This window comes from Stigmatopora argus, chromosome 11 (assembly GCF_051989625.1).
Source record: "Stigmatopora argus isolate UIUO_Sarg chromosome 11, RoL_Sarg_1.0, whole genome shotgun sequence".
In the NCBI taxonomy this organism is placed as follows: Eukaryota; Metazoa; Chordata; class Actinopteri; order Syngnathiformes; family Syngnathidae; genus Stigmatopora; species Stigmatopora argus.
In genome coordinates this window covers 9,697,743-9,719,862 of record NC_135397.1, presented here as the reverse complement: position 1 = coordinate 9,719,862, position 22,120 = coordinate 9,697,743, and the positions used below count along the sequence as shown (strand labels likewise).

At 39.9% G+C, this 22,120-nt stretch overlaps 1 protein-coding gene across 6 annotated transcripts in view; it reads left to right on the top strand.

Annotated features, from left to right (window-relative positions):
• The window catches only part of rab11fip2 (RAB11 family interacting protein 2 (class I)), an 88,762-nt gene that overhangs the window by 30,821 nt on the left and 35,821 nt on the right, over positions 1-22,120 (top strand). For 2 of the 6 annotated variants that reach the window (XR_013303826.1, XR_013303827.1), the window contains exon 7: positions 7,390-7,513. The exons of 3 other annotated variants lie outside the window; for them this stretch is intronic. The gene's annotated coding sequence lies outside the window, so the exon portion shown is untranslated. Of the gene's footprint in view, positions 1-7,389; positions 7,514-13,816; positions 13,951-22,120 lie in introns of all 6 variants that reach the window. One more of the 6 variants, XR_013303825.1, reaches the window with a different exon arrangement.

The following is a 22,120-nucleotide window of genomic DNA, read 5'->3' as shown; positions in this document are numbered from 1 at the left end:
AATGTAAAGGTGGACAATGCATTGAGGGTAGGGATAGGAATAGCACTCATCATATGACATACGTACCTCATCCAATGTATAGTGTTTTATTGTTCTATATGTCCATCCTCTATATGTCCTGTTTTCAATTGTAGATACAGGGTTTATTTTACACAAGCAGTATTTGAAGTGATATCTAAGATTGGTTATAGAAGCCAAGTTATTTGAAATACAGAGAAGGTTTTTCTATTAGCTGAGAGCTGAATCTAACATTATGCAACCCACACTCTTTTTTCCCAGGTATTTCAATCTGGAAAAATTGTGTAACATATTTTTTTTAGTCTGACAGCGATTACAATAAGGTGTATACAAATGCAGTGACCCTTTTCTTTCAAGACTTTCGTCCTTAGCGATAGTTCACTGTTCCCTATCATTAACTAATTCATTACAAAGACAATGACTAGATACTAGTTCAGGTATTATATTTTGCAAGTAACCTGTCCAACACTAAAGCTTTCTAAGTTGCAAAGTGTACTACTGAAGATCTAACTACTTCTCATTGAAGAGATCCTCATGCATCATTACATTCTCATTATCAACATTTCAAGGAGTTTATCCATCATTTTCTCCATGAAGCCAACATCTTAGAGGAGTTCATTTATAGACGGCTGGATCACAATCTGCCAAACTTGGGTCACCACTTGCTCCCCTATCCAAACAGTCATCAGCTGAAGGGGGTTATCATTGAGCTGGACTATCTGTCACCCGGCCACGGACAGCCAGCAGGACACAAGGGCCTTTTAATTAGGCCTACTGCTCCTCTGTGGTGTGAAAGACTCTTGGGCCCCTTTGATTCCCTGTTGCTCTCCCAGCAGGAAGTGGTTGGTGATAATTGACACAGGATTTCCTTGTTAACCAGCAGCAGACTGTGGATTAAAGTGACAGAGATCTCCAGAAGAAAATGGGGTGTAGATAAGGGAAGGGGGGCTGCAGTGGGGACAGCAACTATTTACCACTCTTAAGAAACCAGAGAGGAAATGGCAATATCAGACTGGTGTGCAGTCCTGCTGAGAGATGTTGCCCCCACTTATCTTAGCCATTTCAGCTTGACTGATCAAAGATTGGCTTTCCTTAAAATAACCTGGACACAAGGTTGAGTACATGCTCCCATGCCAAGATTTTTTTTGAAGTGGGGGCAAATTATTATCTTTTTCTTTCCTGCCGAGGCTGCATGACTTCTGGTGGAGGGCTGGCGAGATAATCTCATTTCATTTGTACAATTACACTCTATCGGGGAATAACAGTATATTTGCAAATGACGTAATTTCCCATTTTGCACTGTCTGGGTCACAAAGCTTGACAATAGCATTATAATGTCACCGGGAGCCGTATCCAGTCGACTGTGGTCAAGTGGATGTAATCCTCTTTCTTCATATCCAAGTGGTATGCAGCTAGTCCTCTTTGGAAAGTTTGGACATCCCACAGTGTGTCATTATCAAATGAAATTTACTTATTTAAAGGCTTGGTTAAATCATACTCCATGAACCCACAAATTATTTCACTGAGAACATATTGTCTTTCTTAGTCTTAATTTCCAAGCATTTATATATCATTCACATATCCATTCTGGTCAGAAGCAATAAATGAATCTTCATGAGCTTGTGTACTCGACGTAATAATTCATTCGCCTGCCAAAACTAAATTCCGTCTAAATGGACAACCTGCCCAGAATGACCCAAATGTGGAGCATTACTTGATCTGGTCATTTTCAAATGTTTACTGAATGAGGTTATGGCAAGCTTCCAGCAGTAAGCCGAGGTCACTCGCTGGTCTATCATATAAATCATATGAGGAATTCCATTCTCTACTATCCCCTAAGCCCATTCATCTTTGCAGCGGTAGATCTGTGTGAAAAGGAAAAAAATAAAGAAAGTTTTTGCTTTATTGTATTTATTTATGAAGAGTATTTTACCTAACTCGAGACAAATCTACCATGCTCTGTCCTGTCATAGAACACTTCCAATTTATTTCAATGGACATGCTTGTCTATGAGCAGCTTAAGTGTGCAGAAATTGCAAAACAACAACCTTTTTTCAAAATGACTTACATTTACAATACTACTTGTTTCATCACAAGCCCAGTGTCAAGTCCATAAAATGTGTCATACCAGTGTTTAGATTCTTTCTTACTTAGAAATGCTGCCCAGGCTTTCTTATCTGGGAACCCTTATAGGTACTGTATCTTAGCCATGCTCCCTAAGACTTCAATATGTGAGCATTAACACGCTTCAAGGTCCTTGATTTCTCTACAGGAATTACTGGGTTGCAACCTGGAGGGAAGGCTGGAGATTTGTTCATAAGTAAACAGGATAGAAGTGCAAGCAATTACAAAAGCAGCACATGTACTACTATCATGAAAACACAGAAGTCCTGAGCAAGATTTTGTCATTTTCAAAATCGTTTCAGTTTATTTTAATCTGTTGTATTAGCATAAACTCTTAGCTTTGTTAGCTCTTCATTGTGCTAAATTACATTTTACTTCAATCATTTAAGACTATGAATGATTTTAAAGTCTGGCCTAAAAGATTCTGACAGATTTGCTCAATTGTAAAATAGTCAATCTCATATTACTCCATCATATTTTAATAATGAGCTTTAGTATTGAGTCAGACTGAGTGGGAGTTTGCTCCTGATTGTAGTGTACCATTAAATTGAGCCTTTTTTTAATTGTGGTATGATTGTAGTAAGTGCATCTTATTTGGCCAGGATAAAAATCTGCTCCTATTGTTTTACCTTGTGGAATAATTTGGAAACCGCTGCTCTAAATTTGAAAGAAATAGTTGTAGTACACCAATTCTTGACTGAAATCAGCTGGGATAAGGTTGATCTCACCGAATCTATCTAAATAAGGACAAGTGGTAAAAAATAAGTGGATGGTTTCTTATTGCACTTCCTTTTTTGACTGTCTAATATTTTGAAACGAATACATGATGGTCTTAATCCTCTTTATCTACTAGAACATTAATTTCATTGTAAAACTCACATAGACTACGTGTCCACTAATATACTGCCTTAGATAACAGTTATTTTTGCATTTGTCAATTATCCACTCTCCCAAGTTATTTCTTCCTGATTGCATCTCATTTAACGATTTACCATTTGAACAACTAAAATATGTTGCACGCAAGGAACGTAAAGGTACATCCTCAGATTGAGAGGGGAAACGAGCTGAAGGGAGGAGAAAGTCATGACCTCTCTTGGCCACTCCACCTTGGCCAAAGGATTAACCAAACAGCGGCCACTGACAAACGTTTAGGAAATCAGAACCATATGCTTGAAGGGAGGTATACTGGAGCGATTATTTGTTTTTGGTAAATTAATGAGGGCTAATTGTTAATGTCATTACGCTGCGGGAAGGGCACCGTAAAGGTCAATGGTGGGGAAAAAATCAAGGAATGCTGGCTATCAATCGTATTTGAATATCACAGATGTTGGGCTCACTTCCAACCAAGGATTACGATAGGCTAAGTTTTCCAGAAGCAGACCAAAAAAAATAACATTGCAGAATAATACCATTGATTGTCAGCAATACACTGTTTTTGCCTTACATGCTTAGTTTAAACATGTAAAAAAGTAATCTCTTCATTCATTACAAACGACTGCAAGCAGCAGGAACTTGTCGAATATTTGATACAAAATATTTTAATTAACATGCACAGTATTAACATTAGACTTTGTATTTTTTTATTAGCATTTAATAGATCATCAAAGTCTACTAATTTACATTGTTGTGTCACCAAGTAGATTTAAAAGTTTTTTTTTAGATGATTCACTGTGCTTTCTAATCCTCGGATTGAGTTGATTTGAGGCTGAACAATCGTAGTTGAATGCTGGACAGAGTAGATGGTGGCTCAAGTGCTCCCCAAGTGATTTAAGAGACAGCAACAATGCTTTAGAAAAGGAAAACACGTTCATTACACTTTCTTACTCGCTTATCTCTCCCCAAAGACTCGTCCATGAAACCAGTGAAGTTGAATAGCAGGCCTCATCCTTCCTGCGAAAAGTTTCGCCACAAAGCCCTCGGGTGAACGTGTCATTTACATTTCTTAAACGCAGACCCCTTGACCTCAAAGTCTCTGGGGTCACTACTTCATTTCAAAGTGTTTGTATTACTCGGGTGCTCACCAAGCACAGAGTTTCATGCTTTGCTCCAAATAGTATAAGCCGGTTTGGTACGTGTCTGTGTGTAGGTTGCAGGACTGCTGTGATGGCAAATGATTACAAATGTCTCCGTTCTAGCATAATTGGATCAAGCTGACTCAGAGCTTATTGAACAAGATCTCGGTTGTTTCAAAGCAGATGGATTAACAATTAAATTTGTTTGGTTATTCCATGCAATACACCTTGAAAAGACAATAAGGCGCATTAACTTGAATAAATTACATTCCTTCCACAGGGAATATCATTAGCGGGGAATTTGCACTTAAAGCCTCCCAAAAGACTTTCTTTTACCTTTCATCTTTGAAAAAATAGAAAATGTCTGCAGTGATATTGACTGCTTTACTGATGCCTCGAAACGTTGTTGGTATTTCCAGATGAATCTAAGAGTTTTTTAACTAAATTTGCTGATAATGAATGTGAATCATGATTCCCTGATGATAGAGAGACATGCTGCTACTATTGCGTTATTAGATGTTATTACTACAGTCTTTGTTTAATAATATCATTATGTTAAACTTAAGCCAATGTTGTGACTACACTGTTTATTTTCAGACATCCAAATTTAACTTGAAATTTAAGGGACACTTAACGGTAATGTGTGTTATATACATTTACCGCATTAAAACACCAAGCACAGGAAGTCTGTATTCTATTTAGTGTTCTTTTTGTGTTGAAGTCTAGGAAAGGTTTCAAAGAAATGTCATAGTACTAAATAATGAGTACATATTTATGCAGAGGGGTAATATTTTAAATCTGACTTCAGATGGTTTTTTATTTTGTATTTTTAACTGCCAACTTTTAAGATACTACTTAACTTTCCTACTTCCACTGCAAAGGTGAGACTTTGGTCTGTCCAGCCAAGCTTGCAGGTAACATATTAGCTTGACAGAGGAAAATATCATTTGTCCAAATCTTTATTTTAAAGCACAATGAATGTCATCTTGTGTTGCAGCTCTTCAAGTGAAAGGTACTTGGCCTCACTTTTTAATATATGGGCACACATGGTGCCGGTCGAATGTTTTACGATGTGGGCAAGCAACACCTGGTTAATGTTAGCATCCTCCTTATTGTATACTTGACATTCCTCACATCACTTTCTATTTCATTCATCCAACGCAGGTTAGCAACAGATAGCAAAATCTATTTTTTTACCAAACCAAAGATTTTGCGATGACCGGAATGAGATAAATGCATGCTATATTTTATGAATGATGTTCCTGCAAGGTCATTTTTATAGATAACGATACACATCGCAATAATGTTGCGGTCGTGATTTACACTTAGCCTCCTGAGGTTCGTCATCTGTATATGATTCAGGCCGAGAGACTAAACCTTTTCATGTGGCTAAGATCATCCGAGAACCTTATTTGAAAAGGGTGGTTGGAAGTCAAACAGCTGCGGCAGCGGAAGTAATTCATATTGTGTGGTAGAGTCTGTCACCCAATGTCTTAGTTAAGCTTGTTATCTATGTATCTTAAAGTGATGTTAACAAAGGCAACACTTCCCACAAGGTGCATAAATGCTGTGACTGCACCAACAAAAAGCAATGTTCAATTTATTTGATAGTCATAGTCTACATTAGGTTTTGCAGTAAAAGCCTTTGTTCACCAAATGAGTTTGCCCTGATCCCTCTTTGTGAACCTTGTCGCAACCACGTGCTCCCGAAATGGCTTGTGTGCATTTTAGTCCTCGATAATAAACCAACAGCTGTAGAACTTACAAATGTTTTAGCAGAGTTAATTGAGTAAATTGAAGCAAGCTGCAGAGCAGTGCTGATCTACGATCCCCTGTTGAGGGCCCAGAAGGGAGACAACAGATTTACTGCGAGGACAGTGGGCGGCCTTTTGTTGGGGCCCTGGTTCACGGGAAGTTTGAGGTCAATCAGGATTAAAATGTTTTAGGGAACAAATGAAGTAATTTGAGCACAATATAAGGAGTGCTCTGCCGGCATTTACCAGGGATCCAGGTGAGATTTATTTGATTTTAAGCCCCACGTCCCCTTTTCATCTCTCTATGTACCCCTTCCCTATTATTTGGGATTTATATAATATGAGGAGTAGACCTTTTTAACAAGCTCTTTAGTTCTGGTTGACATAACTGAGCAAGAACAATGAACACAAACGGATACTAAGGAGAAGAAATCTCCTTATTCTTTTGGGGAACTTTTGATGTATTTTGAATGGAGATTTAGATAGACTGCAGACATAGATCCGTGCTTAACCCTTCATAGGGCACTGATTTAACTTGTCGACTGCCGTTGACGGTGCAAGATGTTCAGTTCATTTTGACTGGGAGAGTCTGGCAGCGATTGATCGGTCTCATACCACCCAATCAAAATGAAGTGAATGTCTAGTGTCATCAATGGAACTGAGAGATAAGAATTCATAGTCAGTCTTCCCAGTTTAAAATAAATGGAAGGCTATGAGTTCATTACTTTTAAAATTACAAGAAAATATGTTTGTTTAATTTATGGATTTATTTATAAATCAATATAATATAATAATATTTATATATCAGTCAAAACTCATTGTTATTTTTTCTTCCGAATTTGTGTTGCTTCAATGTGATTGTACATTTTGCTTGTTTTGCTGGAGTTATACATTATAGGATATGAGTATATCTTACTAGCACGTACCCGCTTAGCTGTAGCTAAGGCATGTTAGAAGTAATCTAATTGCTCGTGTAACTAGAATATTAAAACGGATGATCCAAGAATAAAAACTGAAATCAAGCATTCAGGTTCTCTAGTGCAAGAACTTTGAAATGAGGTTATGCCCTTTGGTATATTCAGTAGCAGTCTATCAGTTTAATTTGAAGAGAGAGCATAGCATTGAGTAACAAGGGTCAAGAGTTTGATCCTGCTTTTCCTCATGACGAAATGAGCCAGGTGGTTACGATAGTCCTTCTGTGCAATGATTGTGTTAAATCGAGCATTAAAGGGCAATTTCTTCAATTTCTTGGTGCCAGGAGTAAAATGTGAGAGAACATGACGGCTGTTCTGCACCACGAGGACTCTGTGTCACAGTGATGTAATCTAATAACCTAAACAAACAATACATTTTAATATAATCTCGTTGGTGAAGAAAGCTGTTTGAAATAAAATTTTTAAGGTTATTTTGAGTTACCTTATATGCAGGGTTTTCCTTTAGTAAAGAAGAAATTGCAATTTTCTTTTATCTCACCCTCCTAGTGTTAGACAGCCATGTGATTTGGAAGGAGACAAAGGCGAGAAGTCCTTAAGAATCTGGTTTTGGAACACGAGTGATGGAGAAAAAATATCTTGGCGGCTTAGGCGTTGTGGACTGAAAACAGCTGTAAGTGATTTATGAATTATTTCCTTGTGTGACTCAATTTAATATCAATATAGGATAATATGCAAGCACTTGCTATTTTTACGACATTTAATGAATTAAATATTTTAAAAAGGAGCCAAGACTCTGCTTTTCTTAAGATGTAAGTAGGCTTTTGTACATATGGCAAAGTACTTTAACTAATATAATCTGCATATTTTATCGAGCTTACTTAAATAATGTTTCATTAATTGTAAAAATTGATAATAGGAAAGTAATAAGCTTTAAAAAACATATGCTGTGACATCCATTTATTTTCCCTGCCGCTTATTCTCGGGTATGTTTTGACATATGAAAAGGGCAGGTTTCATTCCACGTCCCCAAAACATGCACGGTAGACTGTTTGAACACTCAATTGTCCGCAGCTATGAGTGTGTGCCTTGTTATTGGCTGGCAACCAATTGAGCGTGTATGTCGCCTAGTTAGCTGAGAAGCGTTCCAGTACCCCCATGACCCTCGTGAGGATAAGCAGTATGAAAATTGAATAAATATATACTGAACTTTTGTTCACATGTAGGAAAAGTGATCAAATTATTAAATCACATCACAGTATACTGCTGCAACATCTTGTGTTTGTACTTACAAATAAGATAAATAAAATTGATAGTTTTAACTCAGAATAATCAGTTTGGATAGAGGTACTGTGATTCAAAGCCCACTCTAAGAAGCACACACGCAAAAAAATAAATGCATTAACGCAGGCCCATCTGTCTAATGAGGATTTCCACAAGGCAAAATAAAGCATAAGGTTTATCATCACAGTTCATACAAATTGTCTCTTCTCTCAAATCATATTGACAATCCCATGGTGAAGCCCAGCAGGCTATTATTGGTCTGATCTTGGCCCAAATATGTAGCCCATGTCCTCCAATTCTGAGTGTTAATTAGTCATGTTTTGTCAATGGGCTGCCAACTACACCATCTTTTGATGCCTTTAACGCTCAAACGAGGCCAACAATTGGCTTCACAACCTCAACATTCATTCATACAGTAGAGTCTGAGAGCAACTGCATGGGGGCTTTGTAGAAAAAAAAGGGGGGGGAGTTGACTAACACAAGCATCCCCCCCCTTCCAACACACACACACACACACAAAGCAAAACAGGTTAAGAGAGTTAGAGAGGAAAGATGTTTCGGTGATGGTGGGGTTGGTGGAAGGGAGAAATTGCAGGCCAAACTCGTTTTCCGCTTGATGGGTTGGCTGGAGAGAATGTGCCTTTACTAGGTAAATGATTAAGGGGGCTGGAGGGGGCCAAGCTCCTCGGCTATTATGTACTTCAAAGGTCTGCAAAGGCAGGTTAAATGAAAAGCAAATGTGCTACCCCACCGCTCAAATACCTCAAATGTTTTAGCAGGTGCAAGCAATGAAGAGGTAGGCAATGACAGCGGTGTACTGCACCTTGCTTGTGAGTCCTGGATGGATCCTCTTTCTAGGAGGGAGACAGTGTCTGGAGTTTTAGACAGGTCCATTGTGCACTTGCAAGAGGGAGGTCCAGTTCTGCTCAGTGTTCTCACCACTCTGGCCTCCTCAGCTGATAGCGCAAATTGGGTGCAAGTGACGTAGATGAAGGTTTTTGATTAGGAGGTTGACTTATTTGGTTGTAGAACTTTGTGGTTCAGTGAGAAGACAGCAACGTAGTTATAATTCATTGATCTAATTGCATGTCATTGGCTAATAGGGTGATATCTAAATAGCAAATAGGCTGGCCATCCTGTGCAGGATTCCAAGAAAGATAAGATGCTTGGCCGTGTCATTCATTCTAGACTTGACAAAGTTAATGTTCAGTATTGTTAGAGATTCTCAGAAGTGTTTATTTTATTCTTTGTTTTTTTCATTAGAACTGCACAGGCTGGGATAGGCTCCGTCACCACCACGATTCTTTTGAGGATAAGTGATACGGAGAATGAACAAATGAAAATGTTAATTAAAACAAAATGAATAGTTATTTGCTCAAGTTTCACTAACACAGACAGAGCTGGGAGGTGTGACAGTAATCATTTGCGACCATCCATTTCACTCAAATTGGATTTTTGGTAACGCTGACAGTTTATTTAATTGCCTTAGTGACCTTTAAGAATAATTCAAATTCCTTGCAGTTAAAATAATTGACATTGACCCTCAACCGGAATACATGTCCTTTAATTCTCTGTTGTGAGAAAAAAAAAATCAATGGGGTTTACCTCTCCCATATCGGCAAGGTCCGTGACATAATCACCACACAGTGATTACAGGTTTCCTTGTTACAGAGCAATTACCTAATCTTGGTCTTTATCACCTCTTAACATCATCTGTGCTATGCATCAGTAAGGCTGCATCGCTGCCTTTCTCACTATGATTACTTAGCAATAGGTCACCAACTACATCTGACGCACTAATGCAGTAATTGGTTCATTATATAAGTGGGCATGTAATAGCAGTAAGCACTGATTAGCACACTTACGATACCTATACTTACTTTTATGTGTGGCATTTGAGAGAATTGTCAAATGTAATGCATGATTACATGAAAAGAATGAAAATTGGAAGAATTAATACATTTAAAAACATTTTAGCAAATGAGTCATAGTTTTTTCTTAACCAGCGCTCCTCATAGTGTGGTATGAGTACCACAACTGGTGCACATGCTCCCTAAAGTTGTACGCAGTGACTGAATTGTTCTACTTCTATCGTGCATTCATCAAGTACAGTTTTATTCAACTTCAAACACAAAATATTCATATTGAATGTTTACGAACGCTTTATTTTCAAATGCAAGTTGCAAATTTCAGAACTCACATTATTTTTTTCTATCATACAAAAGCCGATTTCAATTCTCAAAAAATACCTTAAACATTGCCTCCCTTTGATGGCAAAAGACATCCAATTCTTTTGAACAGGTCAATATTTTGGTCTAATGAATTAACATTGATTGGTCCTGATGCCATGAAGTCCCTACATGCAGCAAAATGTATGAGAACAACATCTAATATTTTAATCTTTTAGTAATGATGTGATGTTACATTGTTACCCGTTGAACTAATTCACCTACTTCAGAGTTGGATTTTTCTGGAAAATTCTGCAATTTTTTCCTATGAGAAATGACTGTAATATGCACTTTTTCAAGTCAAGTTCTTTTTTCCACAACTCTGGTTTTGCACTTATGGACTGCACCGTTTGAAATCTTAGCGTCTTATCTGCTGTGTTGAGTGTGGGGTTCTATTCTACCATGTTTCTCTTTTTTTCCTCTATCTCTGGCACCAAACTTATCAAAATAATGTACACGAAGATCATTTTTGGCTTGCTCCTGAAAAACTGATATAAATTTCAATCTGCGTCTGACAGAAGTTTCATTTTGCCAGGAGTGCAAAAAGAGGCAGTCTTTCATGTGCGTGTGTGTGTCACTTATTTGTGAACACAAGTCAAAATTTAACCAAAGAGGCCTTTGTAATGTTGTGTTGAGAATCAAGAAACATTTGCATTTACAGCACAATCAGTTAACTGCTAAAGTATTTTACAGCCAGTGCTGTTTCCCAGATGAAAATAATTTAATGATTCTTTCCGGGGGGGGAGAATTTTATTCTGTTTATCAACAACACCTGTTCTGAAAGAAACAGCTCATTTTAACTGAGAAACTGACACGTCCTAGGTCTCAAACTCAAGGCAGGGGGGCCTGATCTGGGCTGCAAAAGTAAATTAGGTGCATCCTATTCATGTGAACAATAATGATTTCACTTCCACAGAGTTCACGATGAATTTGATTGTGTTAGTTATCAATTTCGTAGCAGACAATGACCCTCCAAAGGAAAACCATAATTATAATGTGCTCCAAAAATGATTTTTTTTTAATTATTTTTTTATTCTATTTTTTTCCAAAAAGAGACTGGTTACTGGATTTTCTACAATGTACACAGTGGCACATCCTCCCTCTCCGTATCACTTCCAGGAGCTAGTACTCAACATTTCTTCCTCACAATTTTTTTGATTTTTCTTTTTGTGAGTCTGTTGTGGGGCTCATGTCACAGTGAGGGATATTGAACATCACTGGCCATCATGCCAATCGACAGGGTGCCATCAGCACCCTAGGCCAGTTTGGCTCTGACTTCCGTAGAAGGAATTTTGCACCCTCATTACACCTCAGCCACTCTAATTACAACCTGCTCAAGAGCTGTTATTCTACACCTCACACTGACAATGACAGCACCTCCTCTTTGAGGCCAGTTTTCTGTTCTGTGGCGCAACACAACACCTCTGTAAATGAATGACGCCATTCCTGTAGAAAAACTCATGCAGCAGGTACCAATTACTTCCAGCATTTGGACTGTTTGGACCACATGAATCTATATTTCTCCAATTTTGACAGCAATGATGTGCTGGAGCTGTAATGTATTCAAATAGCTGATGATGATGAAACTGAGCCTAAGTCTTTATGGCCCTTTTCTTGTTGTCATGGAGGAGAAATCCATTTAAACAACAGGAAGCACCATTGAATGTGTTCCATGGTGTCCTATCATACACACACATAGGCACACACATTATTGTCGGAGATCCTGTGTTATGCTGACAAATCCTCTCGTGGCAGCAATCACCTAAGCGTCTTCCATGAAGGGGATGTTCATATTCCTCCACTTATTTCAGAATTTATTGTGTTCATCACTAATCCAAAGATGGGTTCCTCATGTAATACCCGCCATCTAATCATTCTTTGTACTCCAAAAGACTTGTTAGACAAGATCCTGCCGACTGTAATTGTTTTGTCTATAGCTCCCTCAGCGGAGTGCAAATAGATTAAAGCTTTTGAAAGTGTATCATTATTTTGTACAAAACTAACCCGTTCAAATATCTGACGGAGGGATGGCACATTCACTGCGATGTAAACACCTTGCTGGTTAAAGAACACTGCATTCCCATTGTTCCCCTAGAGTGGTTGGCTGTGAAATCTGGGTAACAGCAACCTGTCTATGCCTGAACTGTACTAATCTAAACGTATTACACAGCATAATGTTTATATACAAGTCCATATTAGGCTGGGTAGATCCTAAAAGGTTTATGGCGACCATTTAGCATCAAGAGAGAGAGGCTTAACATGGCCGTGTCAAGATAACATGCAAGCGCCCGTGTTGTTTTCAGTGGCTGTCAGCATAGATTTTACAGTGGCTGCGGGGAAAGGGGGCCATATGTGCTTAAGATTCTCATGCAAGGGCTGGAACTGCAGGAGAGCTGGGACAAGGACATGCAAAAATAGAACACAGAGACAGATAGCTCTCCCTGGCCAAATAGATGTTGCGGAAGAATTGAGCACAGCGGGGTAATTTGATTGGAGAAGCGGGGGATAACGTGAAAGCAAATATTTGGTTGAAAGTGACAACTCTCCTCTCATCACAGCCTCACTTGGTCATCTGTGCACAGAAACTAGGTGGAGCTATTGCTCACGCTTGCAAGTCTGATGGGGAGGAATAAGTCAAAGAGAAGGAGCTGAGAACATTGTTTGGGAAATCAATGCAGTAATACAGGCTTTGACCAGGAGTTCAAATACTGGCAGTCGTGAAATGCAGTATGAAATCATTTAGCTCCTGCAAATGAGGAAAAATGTTGACTCCTCATTAAGTGACTCGCTCCAGATGATATCCATGAAGGGAGATTGTGTTGCACTTGTGCTGAGTTGAAATTTGCAGCCGGAATTATGCTTTCGCTCTATCTCGCCCATCAGCCATGCATCATAAAAGCAAGGGTTTAGTGTGAGATGAATAATCTTGCTCCAGCATGCCTCCTCTCGTCGGCTGCAAACCCCCCTACCACCTCACACAATAATCGTCAGAAGGCAAGCCAGCTTAGTCAACCCTGCGCTACGGGCAAGGATAATAATTGCTGTATTAATTGGTGTTGTCCAGGCTGGACTAAATATAAGAGATCCCAGTGGGGCTAATAATTAATGTTTTGCACCCTCACTTTCTCTCCCTTTGCTCTGCCTTCATCAGCACAGGCATCTCCCTGCACGCACTTGTTTTCAGTATCATTAACTCATTGTCTGCCATTGACGGCAAAAGAAGCACACTTCATTTTGCCTGGGAGGGTTGGCAGTGATCGTTTGCTGCCAGCCCTTCCCGGTAAAATCGGAGGTTATTTTCAGAGTGAGTCATGAGTAATTATTCATTCAATTTTGAATATGCAGTGATAGAGAAAATGGGGAATAGAAGCCAATATTTACATTAAGTGGGAGAAATAGCTGCTCTCAGGCATTTTTTTTTAAATGGCAGAAACATTTTAGTCATTAAAAAACAAATGTTTCAGATTGTGCCGCCTGCTCGTCATGCACTGGCTACCTGCGCTGTTGGAGAACTCATTTTTAACGGGCCCAGGAAGTGAAGCAGGCTTCAGCTCAGTCTCAGACGGCGAAAGGGTTAAGGCAGCAACAGATTACACAGGTACATAAAAAAAAGTGTGAGTGCCTATTTTCTTAGCTATTTTTACCTGTTTTGACTGATTTGCTGCTATCCCTCCCAGTCCAAATGGATGGGATCTCAATTGCCGTCAATGGCAGTGAATAAGTTAAAAACTGCATTTTATGTTATCTTTGGCACATTTCTTTGACTCTGCCGCCAATCAAATTACCTTAAAGATTTTCAATTTAATTTACATTGGCTCCCGTATCATCTAAGCACCAGCCCTCGGGGTATGTGACTGGAAAAAAGCCTTTGTTAAGGTTATGTTTAAAGGCACGCTTATGCAAATTAAGGGCCATGATTTCCTGAAATAAGTAGATTATTTTATGTGGTCCTTCTCCGCCGGACTATTAGTCCAACGAGCACTACAAGTCGTCATTTATTTGACTTTTGTTTGCTTTACAATTCTAGTTTTACTTGTCTCTCCTGGTGTGAACCTGTTGAGGTCCTTCTAAAAGAAATATGCCTCAGTGCTTGTGAATTTATTGCCAAAGAGGACTAAAAGCATGTTTTGACGGCACACAGGAGCATGGGGTACTTTTACAAAGCACTTCACCCACAGGAAGAGGATAATTACAGGCTGCATTATGTGCCATAATGTCAAGGCAGAAATATAGAAACTGTAAAGGACATTTTGAAAAGGCCTTACAGCATTTGTGTGGATACATTTTTTTTATTGCCGTTAAAATCTGAGATGTTTTCATTCCAAATATTTTCAAATGCCATTCTAGCAACCATCAAAACATCTTTTTTCCTCTTATATGTGGTCTCATTAATTGTGCAGGTGTTGGATATAGACTTTTTGTATTTCTCTTTTTGACTTGGATTTAAAACTAAAAACAAACAAAAAAGTTTTGGGAGGTTCTTAAACCTGAGCAGCTGTTTTGGAAAGATTAGGCAGTTTTGTTTAAACAGGCTTGATTAAAAGTCATTTAAGATCATATCTTGCATGTCACAGACTTAAATATTCCCCATCAAGTTAATTTACTGTAAACCACAAGCAACCATTTTAATAAGACCCAAACCAAGTAGAAAAACAACACTGGTGTGTAACAATGAGCGGTGGGAATTGACCAAGGAACAGCTTGGCTTTTACAAACAGGCAGGGAATTAAGATTATATAGAGGCCCACTTAGTTAACAGTTCTGACAGGGTTATTTGACCATCTGCTTTAATTACCAGGTACCAAGACAATCTTGAGCTAATGCCTCAGTATAAGCAGTACAAAGGTGCAAATTAGTTTCCACTTGACAATGCAGGGTGGGCCGTAAATTGGACTAACGACATCATCACGCTCAATCATGTGTTGCCTCATTATTCAACTAGATTATGAATCGAATGCTGTGAGTACATAGTCAGCGTGTATTGTTACTCAAGCTGTGAGAATGTATGTTGCATAGTATTACATGTGTTCACATGTTGACTTGGAGTGTTTGGCCACCATGGTTGGTATTTGAAAGGCAAAGGTTTATGAAGCCTTGGGGCAGATTTAAACAGCTGTCGTCTCTTTGTGACTTATACCCAAAATTTATTGTAGAACTCTGTCCATTTTTTTCCAGTCTATGAGCTCATGCAGATCTCCATCAGCATGAAACTCTTCTTGTCAGACTCACAATTCAGAAGTGCAACTTTGTAGCTCCTCTATGACATCTGCAGCACCTCTGCTCAGGTCATGACATGAGAGAAACCTCCAGTATTACTTTTCACTTTTCACCCGTACTCACCTCTGACTCAATAGGTCTTACGTTAGTCAACTATTGACTAAGCGGCTCTCTTCAACACGTATTCACCGTTTTCCGGATATTCTCTTTTTTAGTGTAGAAAAGAGGGGACTTTGTTGTTTTTTAACCAGGCGTTCATTAGTTGAACAGATGTCTTTTCTTCCAGTGGCTCTCCTTCTGATAAACAGGCCTGAGTGCTGACATCTGATCCCTGAAGCTAACAGCCCATCCTGACCAAGTGATGGGAGGAATAGTGATCAGACAGGCGATCGTGTGGCTTACATTCTTTTTTGTCTAAATCCATTGCAACATTAACTTAGATAATGGATACTACAAAGAAATTACATGAAGATACGCTGCATTGCTAATTGATAAACTCCTAGATTTCTATAGATTTTGAAAAATTTCTAGGTCACGTTTTAAATTTGGGGCATGTCATTTCCTGCTTTGTGTTGATTTTGGGGCGTTTACAGCCCACGTCTTATTGATATCAGGTCACTTTTTTAAATTCGGAGCATTTCCTGGTCACTTCCTATTTATATCGTGTCACTTCTTGTTCCATGTCACAATCTGCTGATCTCGTATCACTTCCAGCTGGTTTTGGGGCATATCCGGGCCATTTCCTGGTGATAATAGGGCACGCCCCATTGATTTTGGGGCATTTCCGGGTCATTTCCTCTTTTTTTCAATTATAGTAGATTTCTCACACGAGGACAGTTTAGGTACGTATTTAACTAATTGCCAATTCTCTTTGATGGATTGGACGTCTCGCGTCGTCAATGGCAGCCTATGAATTATTGTAACACATTGAAATGTGATTGCTCATCCGCCGACTGAGTCTGAGAAGAAATCAAAACAGGTTGGCCCCATTTCTTGGCAAATGGTTCCTCATGGAAGCTAAACACGTGGCAGTGAGAGCCTTTTCTGCAGGAACACGTTGTTCTAACTGCGCCTCAACCCAAGTAATAACTGTCATTAATTAGGCTGATAAATTACATCCAAAACAATGCCATGTTTAAATGGTTCAATTTAGCTCCAATTCTAAATGAGATATTACATCAAAAGCCAGCTGTTTCTCTATGTTAGCCTATTTAGAGTGGCACAGTGCCTTGCTGAAAGCATTTTAAAGGTTACGATTTCCTCAGATGATAACGCGGTACCTTTTAATGAAATTCTAATTAGCAATTTCATGGACTTTGTTAGCAACCGTATCTGATTAGCACACATTTTCACAGCCCACTTTAATTAGGCACACTTACTGCATGCAGTTTTAAACCTTCCCAACATTTGAAGAAGTAGCGAGTCTAAAATGCACGTTGTAAACAAAAATGGCGACGAACTACATTTGACTTTATATTAATCGTTGTGTACATTTTCCATGCCGTTTTGTTTTTATTAAGATGCCATAATTGGTTGACATTTATCTCTTTAATTTTGCTCGACTAATAACACCATGTGCAACAATTTCAGCACAGCAATTTATGAGGAACTGATCGAGTGTTTTGGTAATCTTCACAATATAATCACATTACATGTTTTCCCAGTAGATTGCACGTCTTCTGTCCCATTGTGTCACAGTCAATTACACACCACGTCTCTGCTGAAGCTTAGTGACTGTTGACCACAGCACCCCAAAAAGACAATCTGATTTCACTTCCCTTCAAATCATTTCCCACATTTAAATCTAATCCTGGTTTTACACTATGAACTCTGACCCTGAATATCAACTTGACTGCATTTGGTATTTCATGTTCTTTGGACCCTCAGAGTGGGAGTCTTCACCTTCACATAGAAGACTGTTTTTGACACAACCTTCACCTAGCCGCCTCACACCGGGCCCCTATGGACCCCGTAAGGTCCCTAACCACACAAGTGTTTCCACGGTGGCGAAACTGTTTCAGTATGAGTGACATAGCAGTCAGTGTGTTGGGGCGAAGGGTTTTAAACATGCACAAAGCGTGACAGACCACCTTGGCCCGACCTCCTTTGCCCCATCCCTCCTTTTAAAACACAGAGTCCACCCTGTCAAGTCACATGTCGGAGCCGTAATTTCGACTAATAATTACCAGACATCACCACAATGAAACATCAGTGTCTGAACTTCTTTGGGCCAAACTGAATTTTAATACATTTGGAAAAGGTTGGCCGGAGGCAGGAACCCCGCTCCCTGAGAAAGTCAACCCACATGTGGAAGCACTTTGGGAAGTGATAAATGATTTGAAATCCACAGCGTCCCCGAAAATGGAAATTAGGCCGAACAGGTGTTAAATGGGAACCACTGGTGCGTTTTCAACGGGAGGCGGTGGCTTGTGGGGCCAGATGTGACGGGGTGGGCACAAGACGAGGAGGGCGTTTACTGGGCGCTCATGGCCTGGGGTGTGTGTGATGTCTGGAGTACCCATGTGACTGACCTCCCATACGAGACATAACGGATCACTTGTGTCAGCTGTTCCCTCCCACCACCTATCCGCATTGTGTACAACAGGCGTATCAAACATGTGGCTCAAGGGCCATTTGGGGCCCACGACGCTGTATTTTGTGCACCGATACTTGACATTTCAATTAACTCGTTCCATTGGAGTAGACTACTTAACAAGCAGTTAATACCTTTTATACATTTTTTTTTAATTGAAACCAACAAAACAAAAGAAAAACATACCCAACATTTTTCTTTTGATGATAAATGGCTTGAACAAATCACAAAATTTTTGGTGGTCTCTGGCATTCCGCCAAGCACAATATATTCAAACACCCAATTTCATAAGAGATAGAGATCTAAATGGCATAATTACGCTCTGATCGGAAAGGGAATTGTTTTTTAATTCACATTGAGTCAGAATATGCCCGAGTATTGCAGCCGTTGCAGGAGAAAAATGCAGAATGATTCTTTTCCACCATTCCTAGAAATTTAAGCAAAAGGGTACAAAGCCTGAAACAAAATGGCAGAGTTGGAGCCATTCCAAACAGCACAAGTCATTTACGTTGCGAAATACACAAATTTTGCTAATTGTCCGGGAAAATAGGGCTAGTGAGTAAAAGTAACATGGAATCGGGTTTCTTTGACAACGAAGTCCCTGACGTAGCCTCTATTCTATTTCCTTTCTATTCGCCGCATTTTGACACACACGCTCGCATAGCGATAAAATGCTATACTATGTTATACAAGGTTTGCAAGACTTTTCTGGATGAATTTCTTCTTCCCTTTCAGCTTGTCAATCTAAGTCATTGTGCAGATTTCATGGAAACTTTCTCAGACCAGGCTCAATCGTCCACTTGTTTTCGCACCAACTCTCAAGTTGTTTTGTCACAGCTGTCAAAACACGAGGCGTCAACATCGGGTACGTCTGCAGTTTTGATTGATGTTGATGTGTTCTATATTGCTGTAATCTGCTAGAGCAGTTTGGACGATACTGGTCGAGCAAACAGAGGGCTGCTGGTATTTCAAAAATATAGTCTGCAAGGTAATAGCACACGCATCGTCCAGATGGAGCTTAATCCAATCTATACATCAACATATGTTAACTATTTCATTAACCTTGTTGTACAAAGCACGGCGAGGGAACATGGGGAGTCTGCATTGTTTTGACATGACACTGCTGGATGGGAGTTTAATTAGCTGTTCCATTAATAACATAGCAAACTCATTTGGAAGAACCTGTCCTCTTTAAACCACAGGAACAAAGAGTAGGAGAGTGGAAATCAATCTCAGCTTTGTGCCTGAGCCACTGACCCGTTCACGCTTTGAAGATTGCTGCTGCAAAAAAGCATCTGAGAAGTTATTTAACTACAAACAGAGCCTACCTTCCCCATTCCAGCTGCATAATCAGGCATAATAAGTGACTGCAAAGGTCCACTTAATGTATTTCTAACACTGGAGACCTGCTAATCCTGTCAGGGGGAATGAGATGGAGGGGGAAACCGTGCCGAAGCCAAGCCATGGAGCTCAGCATTTAACTCCATAACCATGCAGGCAAATGCCTGGGCGCCTTTCACACAAAAAGAAAAAGGGAGGGAGAATAAGTCCAGCTTGGTATTGCAACACAGTCTAGATCCATTTTTCCGCTTTAGTGCCCGGCGAGAAACAGTGAGACTAACAACAACAGTAGCCGTAGCCGTAACAGCCCGTCTCACCCGTCTGAGTCCTCATAAACCCACGCCATTATCGCTCTCTTTATGGGCCTTTAAACACGCAGCTTCTTAGATCAACCTCTTGGCTCTTCTCCGACAAAACATGTCATGCTCTCTTAATGTTTGTTTACAGCAGGGATCTCACGCAAGAAAAAAACGGAGGATATAATGTAAATCAACTTCATGCTACAGTTTTTGGGATATTTGCAATCTTTTGCACATTTATAGATGTTTGCACTTTTTCAAAGGAGTTTTTTAATGGTCTTTTCTCATGATTTGTCATGGTTTTTGCTCTCTTTTGCATTGATTTTATGTCCTTTCTGGGTGAGTTCCTATTCACTTGTCACTTGCTGGAGTCACAAGAGTTCATTCATAGAACAACTCTGGTTTGCTTATCACATCCAGTGCTAGCCAATTTCTTAAACTGAATGAACTGTACAAAGCCAGAGAATGATTTCCAAGCTCAAAAATTGGATGTGCCCTGGTAAATGCAAGAAAACAAAAATTTATTCATGAACTTTAATCAACACTCACGGCAAGAGTCATCAGATACCGTATTTTCTCCGGGTTTGTTTGCCCAAACACCTTTATATTGGTCTTTGAAATTCAGGGAGCCCATTAACAGTTCAAGCATATAATCACATCTCTGTAATGAGGTATTAATTAAGCGAGGGGCATCTATTGGCTCGCTAAATAGCCTCATAAACAACTGACTGGAGATTTGTGATTTTTGACACCATTAAACAAATCAATATTGGGTTTTGCAGACATCCGCTCCGTCTGTCTCTCTGCGCTCTTTGCCAATCAGCTCTGTGGAATACTAATGAGGGAATTAGCGGCCTCATATTCCGCTTGTGTCCCATCAAACAGATCCTTATCAAGTGGGTCTCATTTGCATGGAAGAAGACTCTGCTTTGTAGGTAAAGATTTGACAATATGTCACTCATTATTCAACCCCAGCCCAACTATTTCTGCTGTACTTCCACTCCATTTTCTTTCACTGATACCACCAACATACACAAGGACACCTCCTTATTTTTTTTATACTGCATCGACATGATGTTGTAACATAATAAACACAGTGGTGTGATGTGTATCTTCTCTCTTCCTACAACGATTTTCTTCAACCACCCCTACAAAACAGAGTGACTATATAACTAAGAATAAAAAAATTAGGCTTGCATGATCACTAATTACAGGCGTATTACAGTCTGATCTGTCAGTATGTCAGAAGCTGTTTTGATCGAGGTGTTCACAAATGATGACACGGCAGTGTCACATTTGTCAAAGTGAATTGGCGCCGCTTCATGGCATATCCTTGCAGCATTACATTCTTCAAGTTTAGGTTTCAGCAGGCGATACCAGCAAGACAGAGCATCTCATTTAATCTATCTTGGGAGTCCACACGACAGTACTCAGACCACGAAAATGAGTGACAGGGGATGGTCCGTTGTCTTTGTGCTGCGTGTGTGGCCGCCGGGCGCTGAGTTAATGCAGGAGATTGACTCTTAATTGCAGAGGGGCACGCTCATCTTTTCTCATTAATATGACGGAGCCGGAGCCCAGAGATTTTCTCATCACACAAACACTCCATCACCGTCCAGGTTAAGTGCTGTTTAGATATCGACTTTCCTGCAGAGGATTTTTCCAGAGCGCTGTGTGTCAAATCTTGAACACAAGCAAAGGATGAAATGGGAGTGAATCAAGGTTAGGAGAAGTCTGCCGTGTGGGCGCAGTAGGAGATGTGGGTGGGGGTCTCACGAGAGGCTAGGCTCAATATATGGACGGGTGAACCCTTTTTGGAGCGCCTAACAAGGCAGATGAGAAGGCCGCTTATGGGCTCATGTTACGTTTGCACTTTGTCCAGCCTGCAGATCAAAAGACGATCCAAATTTGAGGGTTTTACCAATAAAACTGAGTGTTTCTTGATGGACACAGATGTTGCTGGTGATACAGACCAGAAGAGAGGACATCAGTCTGTCAGTCTGTCTGTCTTACTCCATGTCTGGAGGTGGGGGTGAACCTCTGCCGAGAAAACCACCCTTGGCTCTCCGTGATGCATAACCGTGAGGGATTAGAAAGCACAGAGCAACAGACTGTTTGGTGGAGCACTAAAATGTGCTCCTCTGGGGCTCATTGAAAAATGATTGCCGATTAAGTGTTTGAAGTCTGCCAAAGTCGAGAGTGCGTTTTTAGCGCCATGATGATGAAACTCTATCTTTCCTGCCGGTGCGGACAATTTTCCCTCTCTTTCTTCCGCAAACTGTGCTATGATGTGTGTTCTCTTGTCCCGCCTGCAGTTG